The sequence below is a fragment of the Dasypus novemcinctus genome, chromosome 20 (assembly GCF_030445035.2).
Source record: "Dasypus novemcinctus isolate mDasNov1 chromosome 20, mDasNov1.1.hap2, whole genome shotgun sequence".
NCBI lineage: Eukaryota > Metazoa > Chordata > Mammalia > Cingulata > Dasypodidae > Dasypus > Dasypus novemcinctus.
Genome location: NC_080692.1, coordinates 34473243 through 34486314, shown reverse-complemented (window position 1 = coordinate 34486314; position 13072 = coordinate 34473243). Strand labels below are relative to the sequence as shown.

At 41.9% G+C, this 13072-nt stretch overlaps 1 protein-coding gene across 2 annotated transcripts in view; it reads left to right on the top strand.

The window, feature by feature from the left end:
- Positions 1–209: 209 nt before the first annotated feature.
- Positions 210–13072, top strand: part of GPR19 (G protein-coupled receptor 19) — a 112103-nt gene continuing 99240 nt past the window's right edge. Inside the window, exon 1 of one of the 2 annotated variants that reach the window (XR_011646667.1) lies at positions 210–442. The gene's annotated coding sequence lies outside the window, so the exon portion shown is untranslated. The remainder of the gene's footprint in view (positions 443–13072) is intronic. The other variant, XM_023591639.3, reaches the window with a different exon arrangement.

Here is a 13072-nt window from a genome sequence, read left to right as displayed (position 1 = left end):
TGGAGAAGACTGAAGATTTGGGTGGTTTAATCATCCCCTTTTCATATGGAGATTTTCGGTCAGAGCCAATCAGGTCAGAGATTTCTGCTGCTTTGTTCCTGAAAGGAAAATTGGGGAAGAGAGAAAAATGGCCATATTCTCCCCATGAGCCACATGATCCATTTCCCATGTGACACATTCCAAAGCCTTGGAAAGGAGAAGGGGGGCGCACCAAGAGAGTGGCTGGGGGCGGGAAGATGGTTTAACAGTCAACCCTGCACAACGTCATCTTGTCTTCCTACCAGGAAGCAAGCTGTGAACCAAGAGGAAGGCAGAGGACAGATATGAATGTGTTCTAAAGCTTTCCTGGTTGTTTATGGCATTATTTTAAACTCCTATGCAAGGGCTACTGCTGACCGAGAAGACCCAAGGAGATGGTCTCTGGAATCAAGTCCGAATGAAGGTATGTGATAGAGAAAACCTGTGGGATCGTGGCTGAAATTTAGCTCAGAGGACATACCTTCTTTTATTCCAGGCAATTTGGAGATTTTTTTCCTGGTTTAGATGCTTTAGATTTGTTACAGGTTCAGAAAAGAGGCCTAGGTAGTTCTGTAAAATGGATAATTCACCAGGGTAAGTGCCTGTTGAAGAAAATTTGCATGGAAATTGTATAGAGTGATAATGAATAAAACAAAGCACTCATTGATGAAAAGGATGCTTTTTCTTCCTTTGAATCCTAGGAAGAGAAAAGATAATATGACTGAAAACAACTAGATTTCATTTTCACTGCAATAAAATCCTCTTTCATCCCACATGAGCTGCTTATTCTCTGCCCATGTTCCCAGAGGTTATTGGCAGTGGCTTAGGGAGGCTGGGTGGGCAGGCATGCTGTTCCTTTGTGCTATGTGATCATCTTCGTTCTGATGTTCCTGGTACCAGGAGTGCTTGTGATTGCTCCCAGCTTTGGTTTAGGGCAGTAGAGACAGCTGCAGAATTCCAAACCTTGTAGAATTGCTACCAGGAAGGCCCCCAGGAAGTTCTCAAAGGGATCTACTAAAGTTACAAGCTAAAATAATCTTCCTTGCCCTCAAATCTTGGCAAATTTACTATAATTTCTCCCCAACACAAAGATGGATGATATCATTAAAATTGTATTCCATCTTTAGTTAACACATACTAATAAAGTTCTTGTTGTGTGCAAGGCACCATTCTAAGTGTAAATTATTACTCATTTAATCCTTAAAACAATCCTATGAGATAGGTACTATTATTACTCACATTTTACAGATGAAGAAACAGAGGCACGGGGAAGTTAGGGTACTTTCCCAAGCTCACACACCTAGGAAACAGTAGAGTCAGGATTTGGACCCAAGAAGCCAGACCACAGAGTCCACAGTCTTGAACTTTTGAGCAATACTGTCTCCCTACTCAGGTTATTTCAAATGATGTTTGAGATTTCACAGTCAATTTGGCTCCTTCAGAAATTTTGTTCAGCTGAGTCTCCTGGAAGATTGAATCAACTTGCTCTGCTAAAACAGATCCCTAGTGGAATATCTATTTAATCTTGAATTATCTTAATAGTTACATTTTGTATCCCCAAATAACCCAGTAAGTAATCTCCTGCTCTTTTCTTCTTCTTATGCTGTACAGATATCTGGTAGTAAAATAGAGTTTCTATGGTGACCAAATGATGTCTAAAGGAAAAAAAAAATAGAATTACATCATGGTTGATTCTTTTTTAATTGAACCTGGAAACATTCTTGCATTCTCAGAACCTACTAACAAGACTAGCCTAAGCATATTGTCTTAAAAGGCACCTACCTTGTTCTCAGAATGAGATAGATAGGTAGTAACACCACTCAATTATATATTTGAATGAACCACATTTTAACCAAATAGGGAAATTTTAGGTTGTATATATGTTACTAGAATAAAATTTTTGAAATAAATCCATGGAACTGCACAGCACAAACAGTAAACCTTAAGATAAACCATGGACTATAGTTAATAGTACAATTATAAAAACGTGCTTTCATCAATTATAATGAATGTACCACACTAATGCAAGGTATTAATAATAGGATGGTATATGGGAAGCCTGTATTTGAGGCCTGGTTTTTCTGTAAACCTACAACTTCATTAGAAAAAAAAAATACACATATCTTCTGTAATTATACAAAGAAACTGTGATATCAAATCTACTAGTTTTATTGTTTTAAAATAATATTTATCATTCTTTTTTATTGTTTTGTTTTTTAGATTAACTTTATTTATTTCTCCCTGCCCTCTTGTTGTTTGCACTTGGTATGTCCATTCATTGTGTGCTCATCTTCCTTTTAGTAGGTATCGGCAACCAAACCCAGGACCTCCCATGTGGGAGGGAGGCATCTAATTGCTTTGTTGTGTCTCTCATTATGTTTTCCTCCTTGTGTCTCTTGATGCATCAGCTCCCTGTGCCAGCCTGTTGTGTCAGCTTACTGTCTTGCTAATCTTCTTTTGGAGGCACTGGAACTGAACCCGGGACCTCCCATGTGGTGGGTGGGAGCTCAATCACTTGCACAACATCTGCTTTTCTATCATCATTCTTTAAACAAGGGAATAGATCTCTCTTTGCAAATTATTTTAGATTTTTAAGGGAAAAAGAAGTTTGTTAGGAATTTTTTTTTAACTGCTGGAAATTTCTGAGAGATGAGTATTTTCTCCCTTTGGTCTGTGTTGATTCCCTTTTCTGACCCTTGGCGATAAAGGATCATTCTTCTCATTCCTGTATGCTGTGGGAAAACTGTGAGACGATACTAGGTCCAAGATATAAAAAGGAAGAATCTCAATTTATGACATTCTGTACTAAATTCTGTGCTTCTCTTTAGGGTTTCATTGCAGCATTTATTCTGAGGAGTAATTGTATCCTCTAAAATATTGAACTTTAGACCTTTAGATTGAGTCTTTGTTTCCTGCTGAAATTTAAATTTCCCCGGGACAAGTAACACTTTTACCTATTATGGTCACCTGAAATGAGCTTGAGAGAAGGGACTGTATCTTTTGATCTTCAGATTTCTAGCACTTAGCACCAGACCTGGTTAATTCTAAGTACTTGATATCTACTTGTGTATGAAGAATGGAAAGGCAAAGTTCTGACAACATTCTGCTGAGCCAATTTGGGGGCCCATGCATGAGGGAGGACAGCAGTAAGAAAGCAAATGTGTAGTAAGACATGTGCCTGAAGTTTATATATGTTAGTCGTGGCTGGCCCTGGAGCAGTAGCAAATTAGGGTTCAGGAAGGATCCACAAATTCTTTCCTGGGATCGCCAATCCCCTGACATTTTTGCTTACATCTAGAATGAAGTTCTCTATATTTTTATTTATATCTAGATGAAATTACCCCAAATAGCCTCATTTCCCTCTGCAGTTTTTCTGGCCCCATTTTAGGAAAATGCTGAAACTGTTCACCTTAGGGTTGAGAGTGGTTGGCAACTAGAGCTAAGGGTTGAATCCAGGTCTTTCTAATTCTGTCCTCTTTTCAATTTATCACAAGTAAAGTTCTTTCCTTTGTATTCTTTAAAAATATATCTCTTTGGGATACTTAATTAAAACATACATAGTTCTCCTAATCCAGGCTGGTTCCCGGTCCCCAGAGACTCTTCCCTAGAGATCCTTGGATCTTCAGTGTCAGCATTGTTTGGGCTCAGACTCCCTTCCCAACCAAAGCAGTAAGGACCTGAATGCAGAGGGTTGTCACAGGGCATGTTGAAAGCTTTCTTAGGATTTGAGTTCAAGTTAGTGGTTTAGCTAGGCTTAAAGTAGTCCCTCTCCTGATAGTACAATCAATATAACTGATTCTATTATTTTCAACATAATTAGATCATTAAGGAGCAGCTGATTGGGATTCTGAAGGTCCTTGAATCCTACCATTCACCCATCTTACCTCCTGTGTTACCTGCTGAGTGAGCTGCACAAAAGAAACACAGAGCTGCTCGACACACAGAGCAGCTAGTGAGTGCCACATGCCCACTATACACATGCAGGGCTGCTCTGAGAAGCAAGGCCAGTGCACACAAGAGGTTTGGATCTGGAAACCTAACTGGGCTTCCTTCTCAACCCCCTCAAATCCAAAAGGGGCAGCCTACTCTGCCAGCTGAGTGGGAGAAGATAGAACAGAGAAAGTGAAGAGTCTTCCCCTTGAGTAGAGTCTTTGATGCTTTCAACTTGGAGGTTAGGAGTGAAAAAGGAAATAGGAAGAGAACCCATGGGCATGGGTGAAGGAAATTAGATGATTCTGCCTTTGAGACATAGTAGCCTGGCCCGCTAGTAAACCTTGCCCAATGAAAGTCACACCTTGCCAGTAGAATTATCAAATCCTTCCTAGGAAGTATATATGGGAAGGGAACAGGATTAAAGAGAAAGACAAGAACTGTAGATACAGTTTTGTTACCGAACAGGGGCTCATTGTCCAATGTGCACTAAAGTCAATGTACGACACCAGGATTTCAAGAAAAGAGTTTATTGTGAGGCTGCCTAGCAAGGAGACAGGAGGTAAAAGCAACAACCCTCTAATCTGTCTTCTCTAGCTGGGGGAGAAGCAGGGTTTTGTTGAGCGATAGTTGTGGACAGCTTTGGGAGATGGGATGATGTGACATGGTGGTGAGATGACGTGGGTCTGGAGGCACGGTTAAGTGGAGCATGTGCAGTGGAAGATCATGGCTGCCCATACATGGTGACCTTATCATGAGGTGCAGATCTCTTAGTATTATAATTAAGGAGGGTTACTTTGGGTCAGCATTTTCTTGCTTTGTGCATGTGTGGGTAGGAGTAGCCAGCATGTTCTGATTTTGTCCAGTTCAAACTGGCTGATAAGACAGAAGTAAAAATAGGTACTGAGCAGGGTAGGGTGATACTAAGGACTGGGGTGACTTCGAGGGGCATTACCAGGGTGTGGTCAGGATAATCAAGGGGCATGGTGTAGGAGGCAAGACATGGACCTCCTCTGGACACCAAGGCAAAACATGGGATGGGGAGGGAGGTCTGCCCTCTCCAAGAGGATATCCAAGAGTTTAGTTTAAAAATGTAAAAAGGGCATTATCCTCATGACTATATTTTCTTGTTTGTAGAGTCATTTTTCCTTGGCTAAACTTGAAAGCTCTGACCTCCTGGAGGCTTTCATTTAGCACACTCTCCTAGGCGCTGATGTATGTCATGTTTAATCCTCATAACAACTCTATATGATAGGCATTATTAGCCTTACTTTCAAATGAAGAATTTGAAGCTGAGAGAGATTAACTAACCTGCCCAAAGTCACACACACAAGTAGAGCCAAGAGCTGAATCCAGGTCTTTCTTTCTTCTTTTAAAAAAAAGATTTATTTATTTATTTATTTCTCTCCCCCTCTCCCCTCCCCCAGTTGTCTGCTCTCTGTGTCCATTCGCTGTGTGTTCTTCTATGACCACTTCTATCCTTATCAGCGGCACCGGGAATCTGTGTTTCTTTTCGTTGCGTCATCTTGTTGTGTCAGCTCTCCATGTGTGCGGTGCCATTCTTGGGCAGGCTGCACTTTCTTTCACGCTGGGTGGCTCTCGTTATGGGGCACACTCCTTGCACGTGGGGCTCCCCTATGCGGGGGACACCCCTGCGTGGCAGGGCACTCCTTGCGTGCATCAGCACTGCGCATGGGCCAGCTCCACACGGGTCAAGTAGGCCCGGGGTTTGAACCGTGGACCTCCCATGTGGTAGGCGGATGCCCTATTCATTGGGCCAAGTCGGCTTCCCTTCAGGTTTTTTATCATCACACCTTTGGGTTTTTGTTTTTTTTTTAAGCTTTTAAGATCTCTGGGTTTAGTGTTGCCTGTAATATGCAAACTTGTTCTTGGAAAACTTTTATATATATAAAAATTGAAGGAAACGTTATCTGGGTATTGTTTGGTTAACTGGCTTTTTAGCTAGGGAGGTATGTTTAGGAAGCTATGATTTAAATATTTTAATTCATTAATAAGGCTCCCCTCCTCACCCTAGGGCCCTTTCATTCCAGGTTTCTGTTCTCACCCAGCTGTCCCTGGGGATTTCTAATTTCTAAAGAAGGTCTCCCATCCCTTGAGGGTGCGCTAAGGAGTTTTAGCTTTTGTTCTAACCCTTCTCTAACTGACCTTGTTCACTGGAGTAGCACCTGGCTTTTCTCAACTTGACCTTTAAGGAAGGGTAATGGACTTTTCCTCAGTTTCTGCACTATTCAATCAAAATTTTACTTGCACCTTGGAACAATTAAGCTTTTTATCCTGGAGGTGTTTCCCAGAGGAGTAGAGTTTTTGCCAGCTCAGCTGCTGATTTTAGAGAGCTATCCTGGCCAAACTGAGATACAAGATTCTTTTATAAAGAGCCATTTCCTTCTGATTCTAAGTTATATCTACCTTTGCTAGGGGAAAAACTATTTCCTGCTTTTTCATAGATTTGTGGCTAAGATTTTCTAGTCTTTCACAATATAGCTTAAAGGGCTACACTTAGGAGTGCTAGTAAAATTAGAATTTACCATTTTAAAGAATTTCAGTAACCAGTAGTAACCTATTAGGGACACTTGAGCAATGTAAATGCAGTTAAACTCCAATTTAATAGTTTAGATAGGTACTGAGCATTTCTTATACCTAGATAACCCAAACCATTTAGCAAACAGACAATATTTCCTATATTATGGATTGATTTTCAGAAGCATACTTAACCAATAGACTTAAGGTTCGAGAGTATATCCAAAAGACAGACTTAAGCTTCAGGAGTACACTTAACAGACAGACTTAAACTGGGTACTTGACTCCCAGACAGAATGATACCCCTCCCCCAAAAAACAACAACAACAACAACAAAAAGAAAAGATGGAGAGGTCAGAGCAAGAGGAATCATTCTGGAACTTTGAGGAGACTCGAACTTCTAGACTGACTTCTGGATTCACTTCTTCCTTGATGATGCGCTCATCCATTCAAATATCTGAACTAAGAGTTGAAAGCGTTTCTAACTTTGAAGCTTTCAAGTGCCTTTAGGGCTTGGAGTGCCACCGAGGCAGGAAAATTCTGGTTGTTGAGCTTTTACACCAAGAGGGCTAGCGGCTTACCTTTTTCACTGGGGCCCCAGAACCTCGGGCAGTTGGACTCTCTCAGGGACCTCTTTGTTCTTAGTCCCACCAGAGTGGCCAAACTGATTTTTGGCAAAGGTGGTGGGTTCTTTTCTCCTGGTGCATCTTTAAAGCCAGTTTCTGAGAAAGAGAGTTTTATTTGTTGTGCAAGCAGTACAGCACAGTGGCCTTCTGGCCCATCCTGCCTTCCCATAATACTTTTCTTTTCAACATAATTTCTTAGGTTAAAGATCGAGGGATAAAGTTATAGGTTGAGTGCCTAGAGTTGCACATAATTCTGGATTTATTTGTGGGGGTGTGTTACAAATATGAACCCCCTTGCCAAATGTGTCTCTGAAGAAGTAAGGTTGAAAATTGCTGATGTAGGTGATTTGGGTCAACCATTGCTGATAGGCAAAGTATTAAAATAGTATTAAAAATAGAAGCACTAAGAAATGATAATAATAACATTTTAACTTAAAAACTGTTTAAAAATAGATGGCACTAAAATATGTTAACTATGTTCTATTAGTCAGCCAAAGGGATGCTGATGCAAAACACCAGAAATCTCCTGGGTGTTATAAAGGGTATTTATTTGGGGTAGGAGCTTATAGTTACCAGGCCATAAAGCATAAGTTACTTCCCTCACCAAAGTCTATTTCCACATGTTGGAGCAAGATGACTGTTCAGGTTTTCTGGGTTCCTGTTTGCTCAGCGCCTCTGTTTCCTCTACAAGGTCAGCTGTAGACTATCAGGCGAATGGCTGATAGTCTATAAATAGTTTATTTTAAAAAAATCTTAAAAAATAAAAAAGCTCCCCAATAATTTTACAAACTAGCATGTCATCTTGTACTATAAATATTCGGCACTTTTGACATTTAGAAAAATACAAAGCCCATGACAGCAACAGGAGACAATACTACTCAAAGCATAGATGAATGAGAAAATCACAACACAGAATGGTCCTTGAATGTGTGGGCTACATATTATGATTCATGTTACCAAAGATTAAGTAATGCTGGATGAATAACAGAAAAAAATAGGAATAAAGAACAAAGGGATGAGAGCAAAAAAAATAAAAAATAAAAAAAAATAAAAAATAAAAAAGCTCAATCAGGCCCAGGTACATATCAGATGCCAAATATAATCCAATATCTATTTTTGGAATTCATAACCATATCAAACTGCTACATATGGGTAATGTATGCAAAAATACTTTCAACCATTTTTTTTTAAAGATTTATTTTATTTATTTCTCTCCCCTCCCCCCCACCCCGTTGTCTTACTCTTTGTGTTCATTTGCTGTGTGTTCTTCTGTGTCTGCTTGCATTCTTGTCATGCAGCACCAGGAAACTGTCACTTTTTTTTGTTGCATCATCTTGCTGCGTCAGCTCTCTGTGTGTGCGGTGCCACTCCTGGGCAGGCTGCGCTTTTTTTACCCAGGGCGGCTCTCCTTGCAGGGTGCAGTCCTTGCACGTGGGGCACCCCTGCATGGGGACACTCTTGTGTGGCACGGCACTCCTTGTGCTCTTCAGCACTGCAGGTGGGCCAGCTCCACACGGGTCAGGAGGCCCTGAGTATTGAACCCTGGACCCTCCATATGGTAGGTGGACGCTCTATCAGTTGAGCCACAACTACTTCCCCAACCATATTTTAAATGATGTCTGATTACATAGAGTTCCATAATTTATCCATGAAAAATATATAAAACATGTTAAATCCAAATTCAAATCTAACTTCTGCTTCATGAACATGAAAGTGGCATTCTGGAAAATGCCAACTGAAGACAGTGGTACAGATTGAAATTTACCCAGTGTGTTGATGTGAATTTGATATGAGATAGAAGATAAATGCTTCTGAAAAACAGATTTAGCAATTCTTTGTACTATACTCAATTCTTAGAGAATTCTTTACCTGCATTTCAAACAGCTGTAAATCATGTCTACTATAACAACTCTTTGAGAATAATGAGCCTGGTCTTTGCCTCCCCAACTCTTTATATATATATATATATTTTTTTTTAAAGATTTATTATTTATTTATTTATTTTCCCTTCCCCGCCCTCCCCACCTCAGTTGTCTGTTCTCTGTGTCCATTCACTGTGTGTTCTTCTGTGTTCGCTTGTATTCTTGTCAGCGGCACCCAGAATCTGTGTTGCGTTTTGTTGCGTCATCTTGCTGCGTCAGCTCTCCGTGTGTGCGGCACCACTCCTGGGCAGGCTGCACTTTTTTTGCGCTGGGTGGCTCTCCTTCTGGGGCACACTCCTTGTGTGTGGGGTTCCCCTACACGGAGGACACCCCTGTGTGGCACGGCACTCCTTGCGCACATCAGCACTGCGCGTGGGCCAGCTCATCACACGGGTCAGGAGGCCCTGGGTTTGAACCTTGGACCTCCCATGTGGTAGGCAGACGCCCTATCCGTTGGGCCAACTCCGCTTCCCTCTTTTATATTTAAGACACTCTACTAGAGATGTTGATGCTAAAATCAGAACTTGGAGATGAAGCTTAACTTTTGCCTCCTAAACAACAGGTTGCCTCTACTTCAACTCAATAAGCACACGCAAGTGTTCAAAAATGTTATAATGAATTCAGTTGGATTTGATGAGGCACAAATTCCTTGACCAACCCTGGGGAATTTTCTTCAGAATTAGAAAGACCCCATACTGGGAAGAGAGGTGTGGAAAATTGGTAGAGAACAGTCAGGCAATCCAGTATGGGTTTCACCCCTCTTGAGAGGTTTGGTATTAGATGAAATGGAAAACAAACACGTGGTGGGTCATCTTTGACCAGTCCACTTGTAACGTATCTTCGGCGAGAGATTGTTGGCACATCCAGGATGATTAATGAGGAGGGCAGGACTGGCCCCTAAGTAAAATTCATCTCTCCTTTGGAGATCCAAACTACTGATCCTGGTTGTCAAGGGCTCCAAGTGCTGGGCCTTAGCAGCCCTGAACAACTTCCCTTTTCTCCCATCAAAATGAGCTCTCAGGATGTGCTCTTTACTGGGTGATGGTGGTGGGTTGTAAGTTATATTGTGTGTTGCTCATCCCAAGTAACAATGTCTACATGTCAGTTTTAGTTCATAGGGCTAAAGTGTCCTTAGAAATCATCTAGACCAAATCATTCATATTGTAGGCATGGAAAAAGAGATTCAGAGAGATTGATTTATTTATGGTCCTTATGTTGATATAAAGATAAGAACTGGGACTATTGACTTCCTAGTCAGTGCTTATAATCAGAATTAAAACCTAGGTTTCTTAACCCCCTAGCCCAACATTTAAGGCACTCTACTCTTTAAACTTCTCAGAAATTCTAATATCATTCTTGATTTTGGTGGGGTAGTGGAAGGTGATAGAATGGCTGGTATGAATTTCAGTCCTCACACTCAATTGGTTGTTTTTTTTTTAAGATTTATTTTTTATTTATTTATCTTCCCTTCCCTCCCCCACCCCAGTTGTCTGCTCTCTGTGTCCATTTGCTGCGTGTTCTTCTGTGACTGCTTCTATCCTTATCAGCGGCACCGGAATCTGTGTTTCTTTTTGTTGCATCATCTTGTTGTGTCAACTCTCCGTGTGTGCGGCACCATTCTTGGGCAGGCTGCACTTTCTTTCGCGCTGGGTGTCTCTCTTTAGGGGTGCATTCCTTGTGCGTGGGGCTCCCCTACGTGGGGGACACCCCTGCGTGGCACAGCATTCCTTGTGCGCATCAGCACTGCACATGGGCCAGCTCCACATGGGTCAAGAAGGCCCGGGGTTTGAACCGCGGACTTCCCATGTGGTAGGCAGACGCCCTATCCCTTGGGCCAAGTCCACTTCCCCTCACACTCAATTGTATAAGAAATGCCACATTGAATTAGTTTTCTATTTCTGCTGTAACAAATTTTGTGACTTAAGTAAATGCCTATTTATTATCTCACAGCTCTGAAGGGTTGAAGCCCTGTTGGGTTTGGCTGGTTTCTCTGCTTAGAGTCTCACAAGGCCGAAATCAAGGTGATGGCAAGGCTTTGTTCCTTTCTAGAGGCACTGGGAATAGATGCCTTCCAAGCTCATTCAGGTTGTCGGCAGAATCCAATACCTTGTTGTTGTAAGGCCGAGGGCCCCATTTCCCTGATGCCTGTCAGTTGGGGGCTTCTCTGGTCCTTGCGTGTGGACTCCGACATTGCATGGTCAGCAACAGTATGTCAAATCCTTCTCATGCTTAGAATCTCACTCTAACTTCTGCTTCTGCGGCATCTCTTTGCCAAAGTCAGAGAAAATTCTCCGCTTTTAAAGGTTCACGTGATTAGACAGAGCCTACCTGGAAACTCCATAGCAGGGTTTCTAGAATAATCTCCCCATTTTAAGGTTCATAACCTTAATCATATCTGCGAACTCTCTATGTAACATAACATATTCACACGTTAGGGATTAGGGCATGGGCATCTTTGGGGGGCCATTCTGCCAACTAAAATTACAACTACGTTAAATAACGACGAGGCTACTGGGAAATTCAGTGACACTCATTACTGGGACTCCTTTCTTCTTCTTAGGTCCAGGGGTTCTAACATAGAGCAAAATCTATGGGGTAGTCCCTCTAGCCTTGGACCCGTATTGATGTAATTACAGAGATGTAATTAGGGTCTGAGCTGATAGGTCTTTGAAGGCTGGTGGATCTGTTGCTTCGGGACCTTTGTGTAGTGGACTCTCTTCCTCAGCTAGGAACCCTGGACCTTGGGTCTGTCTCCCCAGATGCACTCCTCTATCCTTGCATGCCACTTAAACTGGAACACAGTGAAGAAATGAGGCAAGGATCCCATGTCTGCCTTTTTTCTTTTCTTTTTTTAAATTTTAAGCAGCTTTATTGAAGTATAATTTATATACCATAAAATTCATTCTAAATTTTAACTGTACAATTCATTGATTTTTATTAAAGAGTTGTGCAATTTTAGAACATTTCCATCATCCCAAACAGATCTCTTTGCCCATCCAGGTCTACCTTTTGCATGACTCCATTAAGCCCCAATGACATTCCTGATTCAGGTCCTCACTTCTCCATCCTCTCTTCCAGGGAAGTCCCCTCAGAGAATTCAGCTTCCAGAAAACACATGCCAAGGAAACAGGTTTGTTTCAGACACAGAGACACAACTTTCCTCTAAGGCAAGACAGCGCTTAGGGTCTGAATTCATTCTCAGAATGAGAGAGGAAAGAAGGAAAAAGAAAACAAAAACAAAACATAGCATACATCAATATCTCAGTATCTCAATAGGATAGGGTGGCACCTTCAAATTGCACCTAATGGGTAACCACTGACTCCACTGAGCAGTGCCATGCAGGTGAATCAGACCTCTCTCTCTTCTCCTGCTGCCTCGCTCCTTGATCCCACCTTAAGTGACCTAAGAGGATCATAGTGTGAAGTGGGATGGGAGAATAAGGGAACCAACCTATGGGACAAGAGTAAAACTGTGGCACAAGAGTGAAAAGAGTCCCTAAAGGCACTTTATGCCTCCACACTCCACTTATCCCTCTTTCTCTCTTCTGTGACCCCACTTGGTAGTTAGATTCTTTTGGCTGCATAGACTCTGAGTTCCCTCAAGAAAACAGTCTATCCCAAGAAGAGTACTAACTTCAGGCTTTGAGAAGTCTGAAACAGTGTTCAGTCACTGTTCAGGATGTGGAGGGTGCCTAGGGAGCAAGGCAGTTTGGTGATTAGGTTCTCTTGTCATCTGTCAACATCAGAGGTCCTAGAGAGTCTGCACTGGAAGACCCCAGTCTTCCCTGTCTCTGCTTCTACTGCTTCCACGGCTTCCCTGGCCACCCAGTCCAAAAGAGGGTCCTCCTATCACCCTCTCTTGTGATAGCTTGCTCTTTTCTTTCATAGCACTTATTACGACTTACTGTATTTACTTGTGTTTATTTATTGCTCTTCCCTCTATCCCCTCCCCGACTAATTGGACTATGATCCCCATGAGGGTAGGGACACTGCTCTGTTTGACATTGTGTATCCAATTCTCAGCACAGTAAATTATGG